Source organism: Phyllostomus hastatus, unplaced genomic scaffold (genome assembly GCF_019186645.2).
Source record: "Phyllostomus hastatus isolate PE091 unplaced genomic scaffold, TTU_PhHast_1.1 phas_contig_40, whole genome shotgun sequence".
NCBI classification, from domain to species: Eukaryota; Metazoa; Chordata; class Mammalia; order Chiroptera; family Phyllostomidae; genus Phyllostomus; species Phyllostomus hastatus.
In genome coordinates, this window is record NW_025333872.1 from 85357185 (window position 1) to 85379997 (window position 22813).

A 22813-nucleotide genomic window follows, 5' to 3' on the forward strand; every position below is an offset into this window, starting at 1 on the left:
ATGAGATGGCATAGTCTACTGTTCAAGGTCATGGTGAGTGAGTCCTGCAGGGAAGTCTGTCTAATGCGACAGTTCAAACCCTGTCCAGTTCTTGCCTCTCCCTTAAATTTTGGGCTCTAACTCTCCTGTGGTACTTCATAAAAACCCCATCCTCTTTTTCTTCACACTTTCAGGTTTCCCTTCCATGGCACATGTCCTCAATCTGGCTCCATCTCAGGCCCTGCCATTTGTTTTCTTCTTATGCTTCCTGTCTTCCCTTGTATGATTTTATTCACGCCCATGGCATTAGCTGTCATTCATCATCCTGACTTCTTTATATCCAGAAAAAAGCATGGCACTTGTCTCATGGTTAGTGGAATGATGAATGAATGAATGAATGGATGAGTCTATAAACTCATGTCTACCACATTCATATTCCTGACCCAGACCTTAGCAGAGTGAGAGACTAAAACAGTCTCATGTCTTTACTGGTTGGGGTCCAGGCAATTCAACTCAATATTTACAGAAATGAACGTGTAAGTTTTTTATGCCAGACCCGCTCCCTGTCCTACCTACCTGATCCAGATTAAAACCACCACCGGTCATTTATTTGCTCACTGCAGAAACCCAGCAGTCACAGAACTCCTTCTCGTGCCAGCTTCAGAACTCAGTAATCAAAATCTAGCAATGCAGATGTCTTGCTTCCATTTTTCTGTCATGCATCAATGTTGGTGATTTGATTGACTCTTCTAGAAGGAATAGAATACTTACAGATGTTATCTTTTCTGGGGCAAATTGAGTTGCTATTTTTCCACGGGAAGAAAAGAATCTTCCTAGCTTGGCACCTTATTTTTTAGATTGCAAAAAAGAGTGATATCTACTCCTTGTGTACAATGAGGAGATAAGGAAACCTAATGAAGACTGATAGTTCCTATGGGGACAGTTGAGACAGAGATGTTAGTGAAAAACACAGAAGAACAATCAGCGAGGTAAAGGAAACCTGGAAAGTGTTGCTGTAAAAGGTGGGAGAGAGGGGAACTTCAGAGAAGCTGTGGTCAGCATCCTCCAGAGATGTTCCACGAGCCAAGGACTTCGAAATAAGTCATAGGCCCTGGCAGAATGAGAAAAGTAATGCTGGTGTATTCATCAATGGAATTCATGCAAGAAAAAGGGACAAATTTCGCAAACACAATGTTGAGTGATAAAAGGCAGATAAACTACAAAGACGCCTAATTAAGTCTGTAGTGTTTAGGAATACTGACTTTGGTGGTAAAAATATAAAACAAAGCTAGAAGAATGAAGACTCTAAGTTAGGATAATGGTAACGTGGAAAGGGCAGAGGGGTCATGACCTGAAGCGGCTTGAAGGGACCTGCCAGGGGCTAGTACTATTCTCTTTCTTCATCTGAGTGATGTTTTTAATGGGTATTTCCCTGGGGATAGATCTTTGGCCTTTGCATTTCTGTTTTGTAAGGTTTTCTGCAATGCCGTTTACATTTTGCAATAGGTAGGGTTAAAAAGTAAGCGACCTGAATGATTAATTTTAGAGTCCTGGTGGCTTTTGGTGACTAGTTTCAGGGTGGCGGTGGGTGGTGAAGGTCTGATGGCACTGGGTTGAGAACTAAAAGAACAAAATCTGGAGATGTGGACTATCTCCTTCATATATTTGTGGGAAAGATAATTATATAGTCTGGCATTTTGAAGTAAGTAACTTAAATTAGCAAAACTCTTAAGCCAAATGCCTGTAGTGAAACTTTATAACATACAAGTAGATGAGACAGTTATAAATAACTGAATAAAACCTTGCAATCGATGGTTAAAAGCTCCTGGTGATGAGTAAACAACTACAACCATAGTAACAACCCCTGTCACCTCACAGTAACTCATTTTCCCACCAAACCTGGTTTTCGAAAGCATTACACCTAGTTGTTATTTGATGTGACTCTAATGAATGATTCTTAGACACTTAGGATTATAAGAGAGACTATTTGATAAAAAAGATGAGTAGATCATTAAAAGGGAAAGCAGCTCACAAACATACATCATTAATAATTTGACTTTCAGGGATTGGAATCTGGTATACTCGTATTTTTTTAGCTTTATCATAATATTTATGTAGTGTAATATGTTTCATACAGCAAGTTGCAATATATTTAATTTCAAGAACACCAGAATTTTGAAGTCTGCACTAATGTGACTCCCTCGAGAGTCAGAGGTATTAAAAGTAAGAGAGCGCTTTAAAGATAACTCATTTAATTTGCTTATTTGACAGACTGAGACTCTGAGGCTTGGAGACTGGGTGTCAGCACGCAGGGCACACAGGGATAAGACAGCCCAGCTACAGTCCAGGTTTCGCGTCGCTCATCCCAATGATTGTTTCCCAGCAGCACCCTTGAGCGGTAGCTCATAGATCAAATCTCCTTGCAACGAAAATTCCAAACAGGCTGTAGGGTTTTGTTCTAATAGAATTTGGCCTGCACTAAATAACGAAATGTTCTGTGGAAATTGTTTTCTTTCAAGTCGTAGTTTTATAAGATTTAATACTTGGTTAAGTGTTCTTTGTATTTGGTCCTTGGGTGGCATCATTTATTCAGGGAGAACCCATTTTCTTTGTAGAATGTGATTGGGAAATGATTTGATTAATGCGAACTCACAGTAAATACAACTCCTAATGCAAATCTGAATCCTCAGACAGAAGGTCAGCTGTATAATCTTGTCAGCTTCCAGTACAGTAGGAGTCAAGTGAGGTCGCCTCATTCCAGAGCCTCAGATATTTTTGTGGAGGGCCGGCATGTCTGTTCTCCTGGCAGACTGAGAAAGAAATTCCTGGCTGATTAAGGTGTGGGTCCAGGGCTATATTCTCATACAAGCCCTGGCCTTCAGGGAGCTTATTCTTAGTCTGCCCTTATTTTAGTTACGTAAAAATGACCCTTCTTGAACAGTGGTGTCCCTTGTGACATACCATATTATTATAATAAGGGGAAATGATTTTAATTTAGTTCTCATCCGGATTTTTTTTTAACTGCTGAGCTGTCGTAAGAGCTACATCTCCTCAAATGAGAACTTTGTATCCAGGCGGCCTCTGGATTGCTATCGTCATTGACTTTCTCAGTGACTGTTAACAAACTCTGCTAGTTTATCACTTCGCTGAGCTTCTTTGTCATCTGTAATTCTCAAGTCACTTAAGTCTAGCCAGCCTTGTGGGATTACTACTTAATGTATGAGAACTAACCCCTCTACTGGATTCTAGGTGACTTGGAGGCAGTTGATGAGGCCGGGTAATTTCTGTGTATCCCAATGCACCTAGAATGGTGATATGTGCAGAGTAAGTTCTCAGTAACTATTAGTTCACGGAAGCCAAGTGCTTTCCAGCCTTATCACTTTCCTTACTCCCTGCTTCCAAGGGTAGCTAACCTGCGCTTTGACCTCGGGGCAGCATTAGACAGTATGACTGAGTGCTTTCTCTTCTCCGGGCCCCAGTGCCCCGCTAAAGTGCCTTCACTCCAGTTATTAGAATTTGTAGGGTTTCCCTCGACACCATTCCTACAATGTCCTGTCTCGGTTACCAGGAGGATGACCTTCTATGGCTCCTACTATTCCTCTGCTTCCAAAATTAAAAAGCCTTTAGCCCATTCTTGAAATTTATTCCGTATACATTGACTTTAAGTAGTGTTACTATTCTATGAGATAAAAATTCAAAAGTATAATAAAGGAGCAATAGGTAAAAATAAATAAAAACATTCAGGCAAAATGTAGTAAGTAGTATGCTAGCTTAAACACATTTTCTGTTGTTACTTTGTACACTGTTTTTGCCTGGCTTTAATACTCACTTACCTACAATGCTTTCAGGCGCTGAAAGAGCCCCAGGACTCGACTAGACTGAGACCACTTACAGGCTTTTATCCGGCAACAGCAGCTCGGCCTCCTACTAGCCGGAGGTGGAAGTTCTCACTGGGGCCTCCCGCCTTCTGCTCGGAAATGGAATCGAAGTTGCCCTCGGGCACTCCCAGCACTCTGGGAGCTCACAGAGCCCCTTTCGGTGCTTGCTGATTTTGTTCCCTTTAATCGCCTCAGTCTTATTTATCCTACGAAACAATAGATATTTATACATTTGACAGGTAGGTTTTGGGGGAGTGGATAAAGTATATCCATGCGATCAGACAAGTCTGTTTCCCACACCTCTTACCTGAGACCCGCATTTTCAAATCAGGACTTGGTTATCTGGGTGACTGCTTTGCTCCTGTAAGTCTCCTTATAAGTCTTTCTCCTCGATTTTATAATTACCAGTTCATAATCATAAAGTTTCTTACGTACTTGTTTATTTACATTGTTGCCATTAGTCTTCTGCTATTTAATTTGCTTTCTTCATTTTATGCTGCCGTTGTCTTTGATTTTCAGAGAGCTTTACATTTCTCAAGTGCTTTCAAATATATATTTATACACATTTATATAGGACTATATAACTATACATAAATATAATATGCATTGTATTGCATTATATTATGAATATGTTATATATATATATATATTCCTCACATATATGAATGTTTTCATTAATCACATTAACACTGCGAAGTAGGTAGAGCAAATTTTACCAATGGGGAAATTGAGAGTCAGAGAAGTTATATGCTAGCTAAGTCAGCTGGCTGATAAGTGCCAACGTTCATACTGAAATGTGGGTGTCATGATTCAAAAGTCAGTGGACTTCCATCATCTTCCACAAGAAGGTGCTCCCTGCCATCCAAAGGAGACATGTGCTTCCCCTCTGTCTGCTACCCAGCTACTTCTCTCCAGCAATCATGAGACGACCATTTTCCAAGGCTCTGTTCGGTTCATCCCCGTCTTGAAAGCTGTCTCTGACAAAGCCAGTCTGGACTTATTTTCCTATAAATACTTGTTACTTTTGCCCTTTATTTTGTGTTTACTCATCTGCTGTTCGGTGTCCATGTGTGACTATGCCAAATTAGATATTTAAAGATAAGGAATAAAACATGGGTTTTGGAGCCACGTTGACTTGAGTTCAAATCATGTTAGAAATGATCATTTAACATGATTTTAAAAATTAAAACAGATGATGAAGAAGTGACTGTGAGAAAGGTCCACATTAGATAGGGTGGTCATGGAAGGTGGCACTTTACCTGAGACCTGGCAGGTGTGTCGAATCCACCTGTAAAGACCCGATGAGGAGCTCTCTGGGCAGGCTTGAACGTGCTGGTCCCTATGGTTCAAGATAGGAAGACTTATTAGAAGAACAGAAGAAAGGCTCGCTAGGTGGGGGAGTAGTGAGCAGTGCTGTCATTGTACTGGTCGGGGTGAGGATGTTGGGTTTTCTTCTCATCGCTCTAAAAAGACAATGGAGAACATAACAAGGCCCTCTTAAAAACAGGGGTGCTGAATGGCTTGACACAGAAAAGCACTTAGCACAATGTCTGGTAGTTAGTGTCCAACATGTTTTTATTCCACTTTTATATACACATTTCGTGATTACAACTACACTGTAAGCGCCTAAATGCAGGGGTTGTATGCCATATTATTGTGCTCCCTGCACAACAGGACACGGAAAACCTGATGTTTCTTAGACATGAGTGTCGGCTAGTGTGTCACTTGGCAGCAGCCTTCCATGTAAGAACTTCCCCTGTTCTGAGCAACTCCAGCACGCTACCTGATTCTGCCTGTGCAACATCACCTCATGCACTTGAGGTTGTCTGATGGGCAGCCTGGTCTGATCTCGTGTGGAGGCACCCAGGCCAGCAAGGCGGGGTGTCAGAACCAGCAGACCAGAGTGGGGCAACACCCACGTGGACAGTTGGAAGGCAGGTTCCAGGAGCTGGATGGTGCCATGTAGAGACACCCAATCAGGGAGGGCTGAGGCTGCACTCCCCCATGGTGTGGTTTGGAGGCACCCAATCAGAGAAGACAAGACTACTTCCCCATAGAGCATGCTTGTTTGTTTGTTTGTTTTCTTTAAAACTGCCCACGCAGAACCACCTGGGGCGGGGGGCGTGGGGAACTGGGTTCATCCTGACTACTTCCCCTCTCTCGCTCTGGAGAGAGTCCTCTTTCCACACCCCCCTTGTTTTGTTTGCTATTAGCTGGCTGTCTTCTCTTGGTTTCTCAGCAGCTCTGATCTCACACTGGTGAGTTCTGTAATAGCAGCTCCAGTATAGTGGGAAATGAAAGTATGCATAATTCTCACCTCGATCTATATTTAATTGCCATTCTGGAGAAATACTGACTTTTATGTAATTACCCAAAACAAAAGGGAATGAGAACAACACAAATATAAGGGATGAAGGTTCATCTAGTGTTTTAGAAAGGCAGTATCTTCAGGAAAGGCTTCCCCCCACCCCACACCACCTGCTTTTTGGTTAAGGAGACTAGTGAGTTATTTACTGAGATACATACCGCTATTTAGACCTTGAACGTTTCTTTTGGAAATAGTGAAGCTTTTGACTTTTTCTGTGTTTCAGAGCATGAATTCTTTTTTCTTGCTGGCAAAAGAGGGATCAAGATAGAACCCCCCTCTACCTGGCCTTTCTTGGTAAAGGCTTATTTCGGAAGGATAGCTCCCCAAGAGTCATTTGTCACCATTTCTGTGCATCAGAAGTGGGAAGAGTCTGATGTTCTTCCTTTGTATGTTCACATTCAGATCACTCACTCAGGGACATGCACTGGTTTTTAAACTGTCTGCTGTTTGGAATTAGAGATGCCTCTTGGGTTTTATGCAACTCCAAAACTGAGCCAATTTAGCTCTCTCCTGAATTGGTGGCCTTTTTTGGTGTTTCTCCTCATTTTCTTCATAGAGGGTCACCTTCAGATGATTAATAGGTGCAATGGCTTCAGCTTCTTACGCTTCAACACACTCGTTTGACTTTCAGCCATCTAGCTAGCTTTGGAAATAATCAATAGAGAAGACAAAAGTTTAATAACGTCAAGGCAAACCATTATTTGATGATTTCTCCTTTTATCTCCATGAGTTTTCAAGATCTGAATTTCTTTAAAAAAATCAAATAAAATCTAACAGAAAAGCAAAATCATGAAATCAAAAGTCCTTTGAGTCCTTTGATTTGCTCAGTCTTTGTTTTAAGTGGGATTTAACTTTTGTTTCCTAACCTGAATTGAAAGTTCTTGAGAGCACAGATCTCTGTAAGTGCCAAAACCTTGTCAGGTCCTCAATGTGCAGATAGTAAATTCAATAGAATATTTTGAGCCACTAGACTTGTATTGTTGTTTGATGACTCCCTCCTGCAGTTTAAAACCTTACAATATCCCACTTGTGGCACTAACTGAACTATATTTAACTTCTGAGCCCTTGAATTTGACTCCATGCAAGAAAAGATAGTGTCTATCTTATGCTAAGTACGCTGCTTCCTTTGTGCTGTTAATTCAGGCCCTCCAGAAAGAAGCATATGCATTTTTCTTTTAATGAAAGACTTTCAAGGGAAGAATTCAAATGAGAATAACATAAATTCCTTCTCTCTCTTAAATCTGTAAAACACAGAAAAAGCATTCCTTGAAGCTTTTTAGTGAAGTTCATGCTTTGATGTCTAGAATATTGCAAATTTTTCTCTACAATTTTTGGCAACAAAGCTTATGAAACGAATGATACTTTTCAGAGTAAGGTCTTATGAAAACAAAAATATGTGATTCATTTCTTTCAGGTTTATTGTGAAGAATTTGACAGTAAACCATTAACCTGTAGCTGCTTCTTATAAAAATGGGAAAGAGCTGGTCTAGGGCAGGTATTTTAAGCCCTTAGTCCCGATTCTTCACCCTGGACTGAGAAATTCTTTGTATTGAACATGGTTTCCTGCCACAAGTCTCAAGAATTAAGCTGAATGTTCCACTCAAATCTCAGCTATCCTCTGTACATTTTTGGAAGTGTATGTGTAAACTTACATATTGAAATAGAAAGGAGGGTGTGTATTTAACATGAAACTGATGTGGACTCTGCTGATTAATTTTATTAACTCAGGAATCTGGAAAGGAAAATCGGATCAGAAACAGTTATGTGGTTAGGAACATTGTTTTAAAATTTAACTATAGTAACAATTGTTTAAGGTAACTTTAAATAATGAACACTCAGACTTGCAGATTTTGAAAGTTGTATTCTTGTATGTTGGTGATAAATTAGTTTCTTACTGGAAATGGGAAACCAACATGGCATACACATTAAAATAAAAGTCTTTATAATGTTTTTCCAGGAATTCCATTTTCTATGGAAATAGCTGGAAATATAGAGAAAACCATATGCACAACTTATTGAGATGTTATACATAAGTGCAAAAGCAGAACAAAACAAACTGGAAGTAAATGAACAGTATTTGTAGTTTTGGAATGCTTATGTAAATTAGCCTACCTCTCAGAACATTATGTGGCCTTCAAAATCATGGTTAAATAGAAACATAAACATGGTAAAAATGTTTATTATACAATAGTAAGTACAAGTAGAGTATCTTCTAAATTATTCTACTATTATAACTAACAAGCTAGTTAAAAAGGAATGTATTAAAATTACAATATTAGTTATGTTTGGGTGACAAGATTATTCATTTATTCATCCAACAAATAGAGTATATAAGTCACGTATATTCTCATGTAATCCTTGCAGTAACTGCAAATTTTGCACTGTTATTCCCATTTTAAAAATTAGAAAATACATTAATAATAAAGTGTTTTGGACAAGAAACTTAGTGTTGAAGTTTTTTGGTCAATCCTTATTCTGATACTTTGCTGAAAATATGCTAGGGTCTTTATTTTTCCTTAAAAAATTATCAGTTTTATCAATTGCATGATTAAGGACTAAAGCACATGAAGATTTTTTTCAAGAGCTGCACTTCAGATGCTAGGGTGATAGTTCTAGTCAAAATCCTGATTGAGAAAATTGATATTTGACAGAGAAAGCTAAGCAACTTCCCTCAATTCTATAGATTTTTAAAGCATTATCTGTGTGACATTAGGTGTGTTACTTAACCTCTCTGTGGTTCCATTTCCTCATCTTAAAATGGTGATAATATTCATGGTCTTTTTAGGGTCAAATGATTGGTTATATGTCTGTGTGAATAGATAGACACTTAGATGGCTAGACAGATACGTATATGTATTTCACACTGAGAGCACTACTTGCCACATGGTGAATTCTCAATATGTGGCAGCCAATCCTGCAGTTCCTGTTGATCAAGTTGTAGCTTTCAGTGTAATATGCTATCCCTTCCCATTATTTGTTCTCCATATTTTCAATTATATTATTTGCTTATTTTTCAAATTAATCTCAGCACTGACCTTCAAATTTCAGTTAAACAAAGCAGTGAAAATTAAAATATAATCTTTAATACTATCTTCTTATTCATATGAGTCTGGCATGTTTCTTGTTTAATTTATTCCTAGTATTTTTAGATTTGTTACTTCAGTCGTGAATTAGAGTTTTTATAATCTTTCTTTTTAAAGACTTTATTTATTTATTTTTAGAGAGGGAAGGGAGGGAGATAGACAGAGAGAGAGAGAAAAACATCAATGTGCGGTTGCTGGGGGTTATGGCCTGCAACCCAGGCATGTACCCTGGCTGGGAATCAAACCTGGGACACTTTGGTTCCCAGCCCGCGCTCAATCCACTGAGCTATGCCAGCCAGGGCTAGAGTTTTTATAATATTTCTTAATTGGTTATTAGGATAGTTATTGATTTTGGTTGGATGATCTGTATCTGGTCAACATTATGTGCTTTCATTTTCATTGTTTTTATAAGTTTATCTCCAGTATTAACTAGTAGATAAACATATACTCTACAAAATGACCTTTGTTGCTTTTCTGCTAATATTTTATGATTTATCTCTTTTATTGTCTTATTACATTAGATATACATAACTTATTTTCTTGTCTTTTGCATTGACTATGAACAGTGTTACCTAATTACACTGATAATGGATATCTTTGTTTTATTTAAATACTTTTCATTGTTTACCTCTTACTATGTTTTTTAATTTATATTTGGCACCATTCATCAGCTTGAAAGAGTTCATCTATCTCTAATGTAACCTTACATTTTTATTATTAAATACTTTTTAGTTAAATTTTATGAAGTATTTTCATTCTTGTTAGGATGATCATGTAATTAAATAGTTAACACATCAATTCATTTAAAAAGTAATGTTGAATAATACTTTAACATCTCTAATAAAACAAGCTTGTTCATTAAATAACATATTCTTTGAATATTCTTCTAGATTTTCATTTATTCTTATAATGTATTTCGGAATAATAGCTAGGTATCTGTGGGACAGTGTGTGTGTGTGTGCATGTGATATGTTTCTCCAGTTTTGTGATTAGTTTTGAATTATTTTCTAGAATCAAATAAAAAGTTTAGTAACTTTTACTTTGTACCATTGTTTGAAGCTTGTAGCTTTAATAAAATTTACCTGGAAAGTTATCTGACCTTAGTACATTTTGGGGGGAGATCTTCAAAATTTAAAAATATTTTTCTGTAGTTATTGATGTATTAAAAAATTTTAACTCTTGTTAGGTCAATGGGGAAATTTATATTATTTTCCATTCAATATGGATTTTAGGATTTTGGCTTAAGATAATATTTTACTTTTAAAAATCTTCCCTATATCTATCTATATCTTTTATATATCTATCTATATCTATATCTTTTACTGCTCACTTTGATTCCCATGAAGTTGACTTTTTTAATTTGTTTTCTTCCCCTGATCAAATCAGAAATAGATTAATCCCTCTTTCCTATTTTAAGTATGCTATTGGTTGTATTTTTGTTGTGTTTATTTTTGTTATGTTTCATATTTAATTATCTGTTACTTTGTTCCATTTTTTAAAATTTTTCTTTGACTTATTTTACTGTATTATTTTTAGCTTCTTGAATTAGATGCTTATCTACTAATATTTTGATGACATTTGATTTGGATGAAAAGTGATGTTTATTATAACCTCTTTTACATTCCAAAGAGGAATATAAAATATTCCTTTTTTCCCATATAATTCTTTTTGCTATAAACCTACTTTGCTATTAATGTAGTGCTATTACTACTTTTAAAGTTGTTGTTATTGGTATTTGTCCAGTGGATACACATAGCTTTTCATTTTTATTTTTCCATGACATTGTATTTATTTACTTTTGTAACTTGAACACCTGTTGATTCAATCAGAAAATCTGTATTAAAAAATCTAATTTACATATTTTATTGTGATTACTTCTACATTATGTATTCTTTAGTTTATTTCCTTTATAATCTTTATTTATTTATTTATTTATTGAAATATTTTATTTATTTTTTGAGAGAGGAGGGGAAGAGGAGGAGAAAGAGGGAGAGAAACATCAATGTGTAGTTGCCTCTCATGCATCCCCTACTGGGGACCTGGCCCACAACCCAGACATGTGCCCTGACTGGGAATCGAACCATCAACCCTTTGGTTTGCAGGCCAGTGCTCAATCCACTGAACCACACCAGCCAGGGCTTCATTTATAATTTTTTATTATTTTCTTGCTTATTTATTTTTTAATATCTTAAGTCACATGATTACATTGTGTTTATTATCCAAAAATGTTTTAATATTCTTCTATTTCCATTCTACTAATTAACATATTTATATAAACATATTTAACTTCTGTTTTTGTCACTTTCAAGTCTCAGTATCTATAGTCTCTGTATCTTCCCCCCCTCACATTTATTTTCTTTTCCCTTTCCCTTCTTCAGTATTCTGTTACAAATAAAAAATTCAATTTTTTGGTTGTCTTTTTATATATATCTAAATTATATATTACACATAATATATTTATCAATAATTATGTGTCTTTTTTTTACATTTTGCTCAATTTTTGCTTTTAACAATGTTACCTGTATCTTATATTTTCTTTTTTCTTGAACTCATTTTTAATTTTTCTACAATGTAGCCTAAAGAAGTTGTTTTAATTTTTTTCCAGAAAACATATGTGAGCAGCAAACTGTATGTGTCCTATATATACCTCATAGAGCTGTATTTTACTTTTTGAATTGAGTTATTATTTCAATCATATGGTTTTTCCATCATCAACTTGTGGATATTATTCTTCCTCACTCAGACTCTTACTTTATATAGATAACATAATAATTCTGATGAGAGTATGAATGTAGCTTTAAGTCTATATCAGCCTGATAGTTATTTGATTTTTTAATTTAAATATTAGTTTTTATTTACAAAACCACTTTATTGAGGTATGATTGGCATACAAAAGCTCTAGATATTTGATGTATGCAACTTGCTAACTTTGGAAATAGGAAGGCTCTCATGAAACCAGCATCATAGTCTATGCTGTAAACATGGCCAATTGCTTCCTTTTCACAGTGCCTTCAATAATTTTGATGGATGTGATATCTTTTCAAATTCCTAAGAATCCTAATTATATTTATTTTAAAGTACTCTGCTAGTTTTTATATTAACTTTATTTTTATCAGATTTTCCACATTGCCTTTTTGGAAATATTTGTATTTATAATTGAGGGCTGAGATTGGTTAAGATTGATGATAGGTAGAGATGGTTTCCCAGAAAAAGTGAATAAAACAATCTCCACAGTAAATAAATTTAAATTCTACCTATAGAGGAGACTTATGTGGAGAGATGGCATATGGCTGTGACTGGGAAGGTATTTCTTTTAGGTTACCTAGCAGAGGTGTCCAACCTTTTGGCATCTCAGGGTCACACTGGAAGAAGAAGGGTTGTCTTGGGCCACACATTAAATGCACAAACACTAACAAGAGCTAATCAGCAAAAAAAAAAGTTGAAGTAAATTTTCAATTTTGTCTTGGGATGCATTCATAGCCACACTGGGCTGTATGCTGCCTGTGGCCATGGGTTGGATACTCCTGAGTGTTAGAGAGTTTGCTTAATAGTTGTAGGGACTCCTGGTAGGGACAACTTCAGAAAACTGAAGTTAGTAGGAGCACTGTGAGACTCCTTCACTTGTCTCAGTAACTTCCATGAGTTTCCTCCAGCAGATCTTCCATTTTATTTAGCTCTTCTTGAGGCTTTACTCCATAAACTCAAGGTACAATGAACACTATAGCAATTTTTCAGCTTACCATTCAATATTACGCAATTGTGTGTCCAGTTCCTGCTCTCTCTGATCTTGAGGTTCTTCTTGGGTTCCAAGAGGAACATTCACTTCTTTAGTGGCCTTCTCTTATGCTTATTCAGTGCTACAAGTTCAGCTGTTAGATTGTACCATCAAACTAATCCTACCTTCTTGTATCTTCTAGAAATTCCCTAACTGTTCTAGTCTGTGGCTGGCACCCTTCCCGATTTCTAGTGCTAGCATGGATTCATTCTTATTTTTAAATCTCTTGTGTTATTTGAGTGACATCATGGAGTATAGAAATTATTCAGATATCCATCATAAAGCAGAAAAACTCAGTTTTTAGGGTTAGCAATGTTTTTTCTTCTTTCTAAGTAATCATCACAGTTTACTTAACAAAACTCATTATTTGTCTTTTAGTTTAAGCTTTGAATAACTGTTTCAAGTATTAAGTGCTAGTTAGTGTGCTGCACTTGCACACATTTTTCTTTATCTTCATGACCATAGAAATTCAATGTTATTTTCTCATTTTGCAAATTTAAAAGCAAATGCCTTGGGAATTTGAAATAGTAAGTGATTTTAATCAATAGTATGCAAATCCTTATTTAAAAATAAATTGATTTAAATATAGAACACTAGAGACTTTATAGCATAATTTAAAATACTAAATTTTACCATTTTGTAATTTGAGTCAAGAGTACTTATGTATGTAATATTTTCTTCATTGTAGATTTCAAAGAGGACATTGAATATTTGCATTGATGCTGGAAAAGATTGTCTCTAAATACAATAAATATTTACTTTCTCCAGATTATATTATTCTATTATTCATTTTCCTTATCTCTTTGGAGATAGTAATCACTATATTACATTAATAAATATGTATATGTATATCAACATTTATATTTATACCACTTGTTGGCAACAATTATTTCGATGATCTAAGTATCCACTATATTCATTTCTGTCCATTTCTCTGGCATATGGATGGGCCATGTACAACAATAATTATGAACAAAACCCTACAACAGCTAAATGATAATACTTGTGAATAGGAATAAAACTGAGAGCATTTTGCCCCCTCATAACTTGAAATACCTGCTTCTTATCTTTTAAACAAATCATCTTTGGTCATTTATAATTTAGGGAGTCTGGTCCAATGCACTACTTCAGGTTGCATTAAAGACCACAGAACTCTGGGGAGATGGAACTGCTTAGGTTTCTTGAAATTAGAAAATTTTAAGAAATTCAGTTCATTATTTAAGCAAAAAGATAAAAATCTCTATTATTGATGTGGGTAAAGTTACATTAATAATGTAATGTAATGACATCATTTAGGGACAAAATGATTCTTTAAAGAGCTTTAACATTGCCATAACTTGCTGTCTGTCTATATAGGTCTGAACTTTAAGAATGTTTCACATGACTTTTTGTATTTCTTCTGTAACTTACCTTTGGTTGTTTCCACTTACCAAATCCTGGGAATAAATCAGATGCTGTTATTATCTTCTATAAAAAAAGAAACAGTAGATAAAAATACTTCTTTACCACCCTCTAGCCTGAAACAGTTAATTTTATTTTTAACTGGTATTATTTCAATTGAGGCAATTAAATATGCACAGAGAACATTGTATCTTAACTGTCATTACCTTCTAGGTTGAATTTATTCCTAATTCCTTTATTTATTTATTTTTTTGCTGCTATAAGAAGTGGGATTTTTTTCTTAGTTTCTCTTTCTGATAGTTCATTGTTGGTGTACAAAAATGCCTTTGATTTCTGAGTATTGACTTTGAATCCTACTAATTTGCTGCATTCACTTATTAGGTAGTTTTTTGATAAAGCCTATAGGACTTTCTATGTGCTCTATCATGTTGTCTGCAAATAATGACAGTTTAACTTCCTCCTTTCCAATTTAGATGCCTTTTATTTCTTCTTCTTGTCTGATTGCTGTGGCTTGGACCTCCAGTACTATGCTGAATAGGAACGGTGAAAGCAGACACCCTTGCCTAGTTCCCAGTCTTAAGGAAAACACTTAGTTTTTGCCCATTGAGTATGATGTTGGCAGTAGGTTTTTTTGTTTATGGCCTTTATTATGTTGAGGTATGCTCCCTCTATTCCCACTTTGCTGAGTGTTTTTATCATAAATAGGTACTAGATTTTTTCAAATGCTTTTGCAGCATCTATTGATATGATCATGTGATTTTTGTCTTTCATTTTGTTTATGTGATGTATCACATTTATTGATCTGAGAATATTGTACCATCCTTGCATCCCTGGAATAAATCCCACTTGATCAGGGTGCATGTATGATATTTTTAATGTATTGTTGAATTCAGTTTGCTAGTATTTTGTTGAGAATTTTAGCATCTGCATTTAGCATCAGTTATTGGCCTGTAATTTTCTTTCTTGTGCCTTTACCTTGTTTGGGGATTAGGATAACACTGGCCTTGTAAAAAGAATTTGGATGTCTTCCCTTTCCTTGAATTTTTTGGAATAGTTTGAGGAGAGGTGTTAGTTCTTTGAATGTTTGGCAAAATTTACCTGTGAAGCCATCTGGTCCATGGCTTTTGTGTTGGTAGTCTTTTTATTACTGCTTCAGTTTTGCTCGTTGTTATCATTCTATTTAGGTTTTCCACTTCTTTCTGAGTCAGTTTTGGAAGATTGTGTGTTTTTAGAAATTTATCCATTTTGCTCAGGTTGTCCAATTTCTTGGCATATAAGAAGCATATGTAAGAAGCATATGTTTCTTGGCATATGTAAGAAATTCATAGTAATTTCTTACAATTCTTTCTTTTCCTATCTGTGGTATCAGTTGTTATTTCTCCTCTTTCATTTCTGATTTTATTTATTTGAGTTATCCTTCTTTTTTCCTTGATGAGTCTCGTTAACAGTTTTTCAATTTTGTTTACCTTTTCAAAGAACCAGCTCCTGGATTTATTAATCTTTTGAATTGTTTTTTAGTCTGTCATTTATTTCAGCTTTGATCTTGATCATGTCCTTCCTTCTGCTTTCTCTGGGCTTTGTTTGTTGTTTTTCCTCTAGTTCTTTTAGATGTAAGGTTAGGCTGTTCATTTGAGATTTTTCTATCTTCTTTAGGTAGGTCTGAATTGCTAAGAACTTTCTCTCAGGACTTCCTTCATTATGTCCCATAGGTTCTGGGTTGCTGTGTGTTCATTTTCATTTGTTTCCAGATACTTTTTGATTTCTTCCTTGATCTCATTAATAACCCAATGATTTTATAAGAACATGTTATTCAGCCACCATGTATTTGAATATTTTTAAGTTTTTTTCTTGAGGCTGGTCTCTAGTTTCAAGCCATTGTGATCTGAGAAGGTGGTTGGCATGATTTCAATTTTCTTGAATTTGTTAAGGCTTTGTTAAGGCTGTAAAGGCTTCTCCTTGATCACCACAGCAATATCAACAAGAGAGCAAAGAATATTAAAAGCAGAAAGAGAAATGGAATAGTAGAGAAAGGAGAAAAGGAAAATGAGTATGAGAGGACCAAAGTAAATAAAAGTGACTATGAAAAGAGAAGGGGAAGATAACTACTACTTGTTATGAATTCAAAGAGGAAAATGTGGGAAAAAACACAGAAAAAGTAACAAATATAATAAAATGAGAGAAGAGAGGAATAGTGGAGTAACCAAAGACAAGAGTAGAATAGGAGCTATGAAAGAAAAACTAGAGCACCAAAAATAAAAGAAAAATAGATGAAAAATAATGAGCCTAAAAAAAGAAAAAATAACTAAGATAACGAGAACAGAGCCAATTACATTTTCTAAGCAGAGTTTAGATCTTATTTCCCTGTTTCTCCCTTTGGATACTGCTCTGATGTGTGAGTCTGGTTTAAGCCAATGACAGGAGCTGTCTATGTTTTGTCTTGGGCTCCCTTTTCAAATCCCTTGGCAATTCACAGCTGGTCACTGATTCCTCCAGGCTTGGCTGCTCCCAGGGTGAGCCAGGCTGCTATGCAAAGCTGGCTTTTATCAGCACTGGTCTAGGGGTGTGTCAGCAAATGTCCCAGGTTGCTATAGGAACCACCTCTACCTGTCATTACCTGCTGGCCTGCTGTCAATCTTATACTAGTCACAGACCTGGCTATTTCTGAGATGGTTTCTGATGGAAACTGAGGGCTGTGATTCCTGGATCACCCGTAGCAGGTGCTTTCAGACTTCAGGGAGGATGATGGGTATGTTCCCCCTCCTCCAAGCCACTAGTCTGAATCTGTCCAGAATTATTTCCCTGTACTTGGCTTGGTGGGACCCTTAGTAGGCTTCCAGAGCCCCAGTTTTGGTCTGCCAGACACCAGGAGGGTATTTCTGTGGCTCTCTGGTGACAGGGAAGCACCAGTCTATTTTCCAGGATAATGTATAGATTGGCTGTGCCCTAACCCCAGTCTCTGATGACCCCTGAGTCTGTTCATGTTGCTCTTTCCTCAGCAAGGGTTAAGATGCAGGATGGGAGAAAAGAAAACAAACAAAACAGAACATGACAGAATAAAACTGAAAAAGAACACATAAAAAAGTTGCTGCGTGGAACAAACAGGATTTCAGAGATTGTGCAAGGAGATTTCCAGAGGGTGGGTGGAGCAGTATCCCACAGGGTAAGGTAATTGATTTCCCTCTAGGAGGAGCTAGCTCTTCTCAAGAAAGATGGCTGTTATATAGCTCAGGTACATCTGGGCCCCCCATATCGCACAGCCATACCTCTAAGACTCTCCCCTATGCCTCCCACACCAGACTCTCCTCACACAACTTCACTCTGAACCGCCTTTCCTTTGCTGGGGTCCAAGGTGGTAGCAGCAAACCTATAACCTGTGCTTTGCCCTTTTAAGGGGAAAAAAGATTATGGGTTTATCTCCAGCATTTTTCATCTCTCCCCAGGGTAGAGAGCCCCCGCGGTGCAGACTCCTTGCTCTCCTGATCTGGGTGCTCTAGGATTGTCCTTTGTGTGGGTTATATGGACTCTTCTGTTTTATTTAAGTCCTGTTTTTTCATTGGCCCATTTGGGAACTTCCCCCCATCTGGCTAAGGGGCTTAGCCCCTACCATGCTGGACTCTGCCTTGAGAGGGCTTCCAGGTGTGGGTTGGATCCCCAATCAGGGCACATACAGGAGGCCATCTATCCACTGTCATCTCTCACACCGATGCCTCTCCCTTTCTCTTCCCAAATCAATAGCATATATCCTGTGTGCATCATCTTCTTGTAAGTCTCATATCATCCTGATGGCATGGGGAGGGGGAGGGAAGGGAAGAGTCCAGCAGTAAAACTATAGCATGGGGCAGTGGTGGGGCACTCGTGCCGCTCCCTCCATTGAGTCTCAGTCTTGGACTCCTGGCACTGCACTCCTGCTGCTGCGCTCCAGGTGCAGTCACTGCTGCCACTGCCACCCCAGCTGCCCCTCTCCACCCCTGGCACTCCGAGCTCTGCAGCCGATCTGCAGCCTCCTGAGTCAGACTCTGTCCCATTCCCAATTCCAGCAGGGCCCAGGGTTGGGGAGGCTACTGCCCCCTCTTCGGCAAGTACTGCAGTTCCCCCTGGACCCTGGCTCTCAGCTTCCATGGGGTGTACAACTTAGCCTGGTGGGCACGGAGACCACAGAGGCAAGTCCAGGCACCAAGGCACAGCTGCTCTGACAGCTTCTTCCCAAGGAGGATATTGCAAATTCCAGAAAATGGCTTCTTCTCCAAATCTGCACAGCCAGAAGCACTGGGCTACAGTGGTGGCAGTTGTAGCTCTGCTGGAAGAACCTGGGCCACCTGTCCCCAAGTGCTCTTATAAGAGGACAGGCACTTGCACACCTGCACATTGGTCCATGCACACTCACTCACATTCATCTGGGTTTTCAAACTGATTGCTCTGTGGTTTAGGCGCAAGACTGGTCTGGGCTGGGAACAAGTGGATGGAGCTTTCAGCTATGCAACCATCTCGAAACCCTTCTAATTGACATTATATATGACTTTATTTTCTCTCCTTTCTGGCCACGTTTGGCCATTTATAAAAAAAATTATCATGGTACCACTGGTATTTAGACCATGGGGATAATTTTTCCTTCCTTCCTTCTTCCTTCCTTTTCCTCCCTCCCTTCCTTGCTTTCCTCCTGCAACCCCTCCCTTCTCCTGTGTCTTCATCCCTTCTCTTTGCATTATTGTATTTCTTTATTTTTGTTATCATTTTATTAGGCTGAATGTATAACTTACAAATTGAGAGTTTTAGGCTGTATTTTGAGTTTACCCCAAGCTAAAACAATACATTTGTCTTTATTGGCTTTAATAGCTTCTTTAAGCAACTGAGCTCTTTTATTTTATTCCCTTTCTCTCAATTTTGAGTTGCTATTTATGTGACTGCTTATCATACTTGCATATGTTCCCAATTTTTTTCTAATTCACTTACTCAGACTACTAATTAGCAGGAAATTACCCCTTCATTTTATCACCTGGTTCTTGAAGGAAGCAGGCTATTCTGAAAATGTTTAAAAGTAATGGAAATCAAAACATTACGTGAAGTCAAACTCATGATTTCCTTGAACTGATGAGAGTACTTGTCCTAGCTTGTTCAAGTCCAAATTGTTTTCTAATCAGTTTTGTTTTAATTTTATTTTTTTAATTCTGAAGAAGTAATATATTTATATCTATCTCTAGTTATATTATAGCCAGAAATGAGAGAAGAATAAAGTTTATTTTCAAAAAGTTGCTACGGCCCTGGCTGGCGTAGCTCAGTGGATTGAGCACGGGCTGCGAACCAAAGCATCGCAGGTTCAATTCCCAGCCAGGGCACATGCCTGGGTTGCAGGCCATGGCCCCCAGCAACTGCACATTGATATTTCTCTCTCTCTCTCTCTTTCTCCCTCTGTTCCCTCTCTAAAAGTAAATAAATATTTTTTTAAAAAGTTGCTACTTTATATTTTTGTCTAGATCCCTAGGAAGGCTTTTTAGAATGGAGGGATCAAAAGGTGAACCAAATTGGGGAAACTAAATTAATTTTAATGAAGCGTGAACTGAATGCAAACATAACTGTATTTGAAGCACCACTTGACATAAAAGGCACTCTCGACAATGAGTGTTTATGTTTTATTTCTGATTATAAACATAGTTCACATTCACTATAAAGCATTTATAAAATAAAGGGGAATATAAAGGAAAGAAAACTCTCATCACTAAAAGGTATTTACTGTAACTTTTTTGATATATTGCTTTCCTGTATCTTTTTGGAAATATTGCTTTCCTTTATCTTTTTGGCACATATGTGTTTAAACAGAAATATACACATATTTTTCTAACGTAATGTGCATGCAGTTTAACCTTGAAAAATTTGATCTATTTTATTGGTTTAAATTGAATCCATTGAACTCATTTTTAAAAAATAAATGGAAGAGGGCATGAAAATATTCTCTGAACTAAAGAGTTGTCTTATTTCATACTATTCTGTCATAAAACAGTGTTCCAATCCTTGAGTATTCCTCTAAATCTCTCATTAGTTTAATTTGTCATAACACTTAAATTTTTAATCATTAAGGGAGAGAAGATAGATTCCCTTATGTATTTGGTTATTAAAATCCTAATTTTATTCCTTAATTTGAGAAGCTCCAATAAACTTTACCATTGAAGAAAGTCTTAAACTCACTCTGAAGAAATTCTTCTAAATTTACTTTTGTCAAACTGTTTTAGATTTCATGTTAACACAGTAACATTTCCTATAGAAATAGAAGTTAATGGCTGCAAGTGTGGTCCATTTTGCTAAGCCACTCTTGGAGTAGGGGCAGATTCAAGGTTGTGGGGTCTGATGTGGAGGACCTTCTTTAGGCAAAAGAATAACAAGATTATATTGCACTTGGGAAATTTAATAAGAAGCTCTGTTTGTAAGTACACTGCTGTAGCCCCTCCCAGAGCCTTGGAAGGAGCTGCGGGAATGAGGGGCCTTGATGCTTACAGCTCCACTAGCTTCATATTCAATTTTTGTCAGCACAGAAGTTAACATTAATTTTCATTTGAGTAGCATAGTGACACTTCACAACATCGTGTTACTGAATGTGGATTTATTGTTACTTATTTTCATGGAAAGAAATGGCAGGAGACCCAGGGGCTCAGCTGAAGCATCTGCAGGCCAGAACTAACAGAGAGGCTCTGGTGTACCTGGGACTTCGGGGGATGGCCCAATGAGTGACACCTTATTGGTGCATGATTAGCCCAAGTTCAGAAGTCACAAAAGAGGTTCTATGCTCATAACTAAATGAGGAGATCAGCACAGAGACAAAAACCCCTATTTCAGGAGTCCTGGTGGATGCAGGTGCTGTCCTTTGTGCTGATGGCTGGTGTTTGGTCCTGTGATGTGGTGGGTGAGGAGGCTGTCTGGGTTCAAATGATCAGAGATGGAATGCAATTGACCTACAGTGTGACAATGGGCCAGATGTATGCTCAGAACTTTCTTGAGTAAGACAACTTTCCAAATTTTAATTTGTGGAAGGAGAACATGACATGGAATCAGAAAATCTATATCTGAGTTCATTTGCTCCCTCTTAAAGGTATGTGATCTTGGCAAGATTCAGTGCCCTGAAATGTAGTGGCTGGGACAACTCTAATGGCCTGTGCATGTGTCTGGTTGGCTTCCTAATGGTGCAGTAGCTGGTTTTCAAGGGTAGGTATCCCCAAATGGCCGGGTCAAGCTTTATCACATTTATGACTTAGCTTCAGAAGTCATTCAGCATCACTTCAAGGGTAGAGAACACATATTCTATTTCTCAGTGGAGGAGTGACAATGACAAATTTTAAAAAGAACACATAATGGAATAAATTGATGTCACCAATTTTGGAAAATGTAATCTTCCACAAGGATAATAATAGCACACATTTACTGAATGCTTAATGGGCAACAAATGCTAAGTGATTTACATATATATATATATATATATATATATATATTACCTCATTTAATTTTTCACTGTGGTACTCAGGTAGTTATTGTTATTGTCTATGTTTCACAGATGAGAAAAATGAGGCAAAATAAGTTTTAGATCATCAAGAATTCTGCTAAATTGTGATTTGCATCCAGGTCCCTAGAGCCCATACGTACTCTTAATCCCTAATAGCAGAATTGTTTTTAGGACTAAACAGGATCATATACATGGGAGTGTTTTGTGAATTATAAATTCCTATGCAAATTTAAGTCTTTTTGAAGAAAATTTTGGGGAATTTTTAATTACAATAATACCTCAGATTTAGCACAGTTAATGTGTGTCTGGGTAGTCTGCAAAACTGATTTAATAAATGACCTTACTAATGGAGTTATCCGGTGTTTCCAGAGTTAACTTCTGAGAATCTTCTTTTCATGTACACCCTGTTCATTCTATTCTCTAACCCTGCATCTTTGGTCATGCCCTGTATTTCTACTATGGAATCAGAGAATGGTGAAGCTGTGAGGAACCTTAGATATATTATATAGCCCAACTGCTTTGCATATTCATAGAGTGTTTAGTTGTGGCCCCCTGAAACTTACTAAATTTTGAGAATAAATGTTGATGTGAAGAGTTTTTCCCTGATGGTTTCAGGCAAATATAAAATATTTAGCCATTTATACCACCCTCAGAAGTGACAGACTTGAAGCAACAGATTTTTTACTTTGTTCTAGAGTTTAAATATTTGGGTATTTTTATTGGAATTTTCCTTTTGTCGTCTTATTAATATTAAACCAATAACAGTATGTGTGTAGTGCAGGAAGAAAGGCAGATGATAAGATTCCTGTGTTCATAGAATTTGCGCTGCATGAGAAGCAGCCT

At 37.1% G+C, this 22813-nt stretch overlaps 1 protein-coding gene across 2 annotated transcripts in view; it reads left to right on the forward strand.

Moving 5' to 3' along the window:
* GRM1 (glutamate metabotropic receptor 1) overlaps nucleotides 1-22813 on the forward strand; it is a 318335-nt gene that overhangs the window by 61608 nt on the left and 233914 nt on the right. The window lies entirely within an intron of this gene.